Genomic DNA, 6,000 nt, shown 5'->3' on the forward strand with positions numbered 1-6,000 from the left:
TGCTGTCGAAAGATCTCTCAGATCTCTCAGATGCACAGCTATTTTATGAAAATATAGTTGAAAAAATGAAATTTCCTTTTTTTTTCGATGAAGAATACACATAGTTTGCAGGTCATGATCATCTATATGATCATCTATCACTCCCTGAGAGGTTCTGGAAAAATAGTTTTGACGTAGGATTACGTCTTTCGGGAACATATTGGGGTACAAATTGAAAATCGAAAATCGAGTACATCGTGAAAATTGTCCAATTTCAAACGCTTATTGCTCAGTCATTTAATGATGGATTGATGACATTTTTGCGTCAATCGATTTCGGCATTCCATAACAATTTTTTATATTGAAGAAAATAATATATGTCATGAAACTAACCATCGAACAATTGAAAAATCTCAACCCCTATCTTAACGGAAATACCCTCTTTTGATTGGTCGAAATTGACGACACATGCGGCGGGTCCCTAACAGAGACATAAAAAATCAAGCTGCCTGGGGAAAATCGGCATTGCAAATACATGAGAGTAGGGGGAACTTTTGTTCCTACCGAAATGTGTTCCCTAACAGAGACATCAAAACCAAGCTGCCTGGGGGAAATCAGCGTTGCAAATATATGCAAATCGGGGGCATTTTTATATTGCAAGTAAGGTTATACGATTAATTCTACCAAAAAAAAATTAATTTGGAACTTTAATGTTTGTGAAATTTCATATCAATGACCGATCATGTATTGTGAAAAGTTTAGTACAAGTGTAATTGTAAAATTATATATGGTAGCAGTTGTGTTAAATATGACTTGATATATGAAACGATTTATTTCAATTTTCATAAATAAAAACTAGGTGTGTTCCCGCTCGGGAACGGGTCGTTTGGTTTAAGCTGTCTGTTTTATTGTGTTCATTTTCAGCCAAGGAAAGTTTATACGGCGAGAAAAATTGGAAAAGTGAAGAAATATTAGGAAAAGTTATTTCCCATATGCTCTACATATAGTAATAGGTGTTGTTAGTCCATTTAAAATTCGCATTGGGTTGAATAAACACTCAGAAAGCAATAATTATAAAAGAAAATTACCTTTTCCATTTCAAATATGTTTTCTCTATATTAAAGAAACCTGCTTTTACTGATGAGAAAAAATGATAATTGTGTTCGGTATTGGTAATTATCTTATATTACATTGGTGAGTTTTTTTTTCTTTATTTCATCCATACATATCATAGGAGGTATCTCGTCTAGGATCGAAGAGGGCGATTTTCATCATATCTCGTTCCACTTCAGTATCCTTTATCTGATACGCACCAGCAAACGACTGTTTACCATCCTTCTGTCATCGTCACTCGGTAAACACTGGTGGAGTGAACAAACAACACCCAACAACCAAACAAAACGGCCCTTTTCAGGGCCACCAAATCATTATCAAAGAATTTAACGATGTAATTCTTCAAACATATCCAAAATCAACAGATAGCCTAACGGAATCCTACGTCAACTATGCGGTCGTGTAATGGACACAACCCTCCAGTGACTTTTTTTTAAATCATAACTTTTAAACTACTGGACCGATTCATTTGATCGATATAACAAATTAAAGTCAATTAGCTAGTTTTTTTTTGAGAAATGTTAGGCTTGCAAAAAATTGGATTTTGCTTTTGTAATTATTGATTGTATTTGTTTCTTATAGTTTACATGGTTTCGAGACCAAAGGCACTATATCGGTATCGATACCTGTAAATGATGTTAAAATGAAGTCTATAACCCAAAGAATGTCTGTGTTTTCATTATTCAATTATTTATAACATAAAAGTTTAGTAAATTTACATTTTAAAATGAAGTGTTCGGAATTTGAGACTGTTCGGAATATGACCCAAAACGGTACATTTCGGTGAGAATTTTCTTCCGACTTTTCTCAGTTTCGTACCACTTTGCGGTGTGTAATTGCAGCTAATTGGAACAAAATCACACCAGAAAATACAGCTGACCTTGTTGAATCAATGCTAAGGCGATGTCAGATTGTCATTCAAGCCAAGAGTTGACACAAACAATATTAAGTGGATCTCCGAAATTGAGTGAATATATATTTCTTGCCTTACGTAGATAATGACTCTACTATGGAAGCTGTTGATACAGGTTATATAGTCGGTTAATACAATTTTCAAAATAATCATAAAATGATATCATTAGTTATTTTTCTTTTCATCTGTCAAATTAATTTGTAGTTTTGCACAGAATTACGATCGAAGTTGAAACAAATCCATAAATCAAACAGTTCCATCAATAAAAGACAACTGAAGCTATGCATTGCAATAAACTGAAAAGACTTGTGGTCCACTCAAAAAATCCACAAACACCGGATATTTGATTGCTACTGGATACGTTGTTTTGAATTTTAGTGGACCGTCGGCACCTGACAGATTAGGTCGGATCGATTGCAACCATTCAGTTGCACTATTGTTGTCATTTTAATATTTTTATTTATCATTTGGAATACCGTAATATCGGAAAGTGATCTCCGAATCCAACTGCCGCTGTTGTCTATGTTACGGAAGCTCCATTAATCCGAGCACACACATTGCTATCAACCCGCCTCATCCAAGATTGGAATTTCCCACCTCAATCAAATCATAATCGAACTGCCCGAACGTTGTTTTGCCGAGTGCCGAGTCTTATCTTCGAAAACACCCGGTCTTCGAATATTTCCCAATTTATTGCCAATCCGGTGAAGATCCACGGCGCGCGCGATAACCAAAAACAGTCCCGATAACGATCCGAACTGTTATAGCTTCATTCTGACGCGCGTCGTCGACCAGCCAGGTGAGAGACCCTAGCTATGACGACTCGACTCGTGCCCACACACATGCACGCACACCCCGACTTATCCCCCTTCCACCCATCTACCACCAACCTCCTCCGAACCCGGAGAGCGCCAATCAATGAGGTGGGGTAGAATTTGACAGTCCGCGTCTAACTTTCACGGTCGAACGACAACTGCTCGACTTAATTACATCGTAAAGATGGTCCCGATAATCGGAAACGGTGCGTGAGAGTAGATCCTGTGGGGTTTCGAAAAACTCATCATTACCTCGGTTGGGTCCAGGAAGCTCTCTGTAGAGGCGATGCAGCAATTCCACAGCCCGGTAGCCGACACCAGCACAGAGGCGTGCACACAAACACGCGCCCCCTGTCCAGAAAGCTGACACACGCACTACTGCTATGGGTGCGCTGGGGTACTGTTGTGGGCTCCAAAATAATCTTCTTCCAACCAGACAGCCAAAGCAAAACAAATTATCAACGAACGAGAATCTTCGCCCGCTTCTCCGCCCAATATCTTCACGGGCGGATCTTCGCCTATTCACTCTGAACGATTATTAATGCTGTCACTACACTTGTCACTAATCAAATACCATTTTTTGGGCTATTGAGGAGTTAGCGACTCTATCAGTATGTTTGATCAGGACGCGCTTCGTTTTGATCGGTGGCGTTCCGAAAAGACCGAGATTCCGTCGTGTCACGGCACGCACGTAAACTCTTCTGTTTTCGAGGACCGCTAAGCGAAAAAAAAAATTGTTTTGGGTATTGCGGCTTGCATCGACAACTACTGCGCTCTCTTCAAGAACCGTTTCGTTTCGCCTCGGCACAACAATACTTATCAGTCGAAAGGGAAACAGGGAAAATTTTGGGTTGCGAGGTCGTCGTCACCACCGTCGTCGTCGTCGTGACCGCCGCCACCAATTGAGGGGAGCCTAGGCTAGCTTTGTTTTTGTTTGGATTCCAAAAAAAATATGGAGAACCTTATTCCCTAGCTTTCAAATCCCTGTGGTGTGTGCAATGGCAAAAACCGAACTTTCAAAACATAAAAGCGCGCAACCACGACAACGGTCTTGGACCGACTGAAGCTAGTCCCAGTAGAGGTACGGCTGTGCAACACACACTCGCACCGGGGCACCCACACAGCGACTCTGGCCATAGTTGTTCCGCTGAGACCTGTGCCTCGCGCGGGGTACGTACTCTCGGTGCCGTTTCACAGCACAGAATATTGCAGCTCGCAGCCCGCAGAATTCGGAACGCACCGCTCGTCAATATCGCAGAGCGCAAGGCCCCCTTGCGATCCGGACATGGTGTGAGGAGCTCGCCAAAAGAGGAAGTAAGCCTACACTATACACGCTATAACACGCTCGACTCGGTTCGGCTGCCGGTGTGTGCCGGAGTGTGCGTTACCCTGTCGTGTACACTGTATACGCACGTGAATGCAATGCGCAGCGTAACCGCAATGAAACACAGCGCAAAGAAAAACCAGAAAAGCGTCGACGCAAGAAGTGGGCGTGGGTTGGACACATACATGGCTCGACTGCAGACAGCAGAGCGGGGCGTGAACGATTCGGACCGGTTCGGGTTTCATTCTTTCTCCCGCTCTGTGTGTGCGGATTCTCTTCAGTTCTCGTGGATTCTCTCGATCCTCATTTTCGTTCCCGCGAATACAGTGTGCAGTCAGGCAAAGGGTGATACAAAAGGGAATATCGTTTCGCTGTGTTGGATGGAACCTATCGCATGTAAGCGATGCACAACGGTTCGGGTGTAGTAGTGAGGCATTACGGTTACTTGTAGTTCGTACAGAATACACTGTGTGCTTGGAGGTGCCGTAATGGATGAAAAATGGATTAATAATTCTGTTGTGCTTGAACCGACAATAATGTAACGTTGGTCGATTGGAGATGAAAACAAAACATGCATGGGGAGGTTTTCCTGCCGACAATCATATCATTGCGTTGCGACTGAGCTTCAGCGTTCAAAAACATCAACACAACGCATTTGGGGCTGCTGCTGCTGAACAATACGCAGTGCGTTTTTTCTTCCTCCTGAACGGTCGTCAATCTTTCCCAACCGTTCTTGTTCTGGAATTGACAATGCCCAAACTGAACTCACAGAGGTACTCACATATTCATGATTGACAGCGCTACAAACCAGGCAGGCAGGACCGATAGCCATTTACAAAACAAACGCATACATGGCCTCGCAAGCCTCGTCAGCATTATTCGGAGGGCTGAATAACATATTTCAACGGTACAAAAAATATGTTCAATTTTTAACAAATCACCAGATTCTTTGAGATTGCAATGAATACTTTAACACTTTTTGCACTTTTGGTGGGTTTATGTCACTATCTTAATTTAAAGATTGTTTGCAAAAAACATTATTAAATTGTAAGAAGCCCAAAAATCCACTAACATTTAGCATTGCTTTGCGAAAACTTGGGTTAGGATGATCTTAAACTGCTGTTTAAATCAATTCTACATATTGTTCTCATTAAACGGCAGGCTGTTATTCGAAAAAAAAAACAGAGTGATTCAAAGCCGACCCCATGTTTTTGCTTCGTTTCTGAGATTTTCGCTTTTTAAGAGATGGAAAGTAATGACAATTTAATATAAATAATGTTAAACGATGATTGGACCTGGATTTTTACGCAAGGGACACACATCACCAAAAGAGATCCGGCGGTACTTCGATCGGGGATTGAAGCAATGATAACAAGAAATGCATGCCAAGCTCTCAAGCTCTAAAATGAAGGGAGCAGTGAAATTGTCACCACATAACCAAATTGTCAGCGTTGTGAGGTGCCTTTCCCTTGACACTACTGAAAATTTGATAGGCAGCAACTAAAAACCTCCAGTTTTCTTTGAATTATTACAGTTGTATCCAGCTTTTGATATAGGACTATGTCTTTGATTTCTATATAGGGGGGTCACTCTACGAAAAATATAACGATTTATTAAGAGTTTTCAAACGCATATTACTCAAAATGGTTATTGCGACATATGTTGTGTTATATATCATTAGACAGGAAAGTTATCCACAATTTTTTTTGGCTTGAAACATGAACAGTGAATATAGTAAAAAAGTTAACAATTTGACGATTTAATTGGGTATGTTTTCTTTCGATTCCACTATCCACTTGCTTTCTCCCCGACCCAACGAGTAATCTTTTTGCCTAAATTCGGGCGTTAGCTCATAG

At 40.9% G+C, this 6,000-nt stretch overlaps 1 protein-coding gene across 3 annotated transcripts in view; it reads right to left on the minus strand.

The window, feature by feature from the left end:
* The window catches only part of LOC129764227 (GATA-binding factor C), a 482,359-nt gene extending 478,492 nt beyond the window's left edge, over window positions 1-3,867 (minus strand). For all 3 annotated transcript variants that reach the window (XM_055763118.1, XM_055763109.1, XM_055763098.1), the window contains exon 1: window positions 3,073-3,867. The gene's annotated coding sequence lies outside the window, so the exon portion shown is untranslated. The remainder of the gene's footprint in view (window positions 1-3,072) is intronic.
* Between the last annotated feature and the right edge of the window lie 2,133 nt (window positions 3,868-6,000).

Source organism: Toxorhynchites rutilus, chromosome 1 (genome assembly GCF_029784135.1).
Source record: "Toxorhynchites rutilus septentrionalis strain SRP chromosome 1, ASM2978413v1, whole genome shotgun sequence".
NCBI lineage: Eukaryota > Metazoa > Arthropoda > Insecta > Diptera > Culicidae > Toxorhynchites > Toxorhynchites rutilus.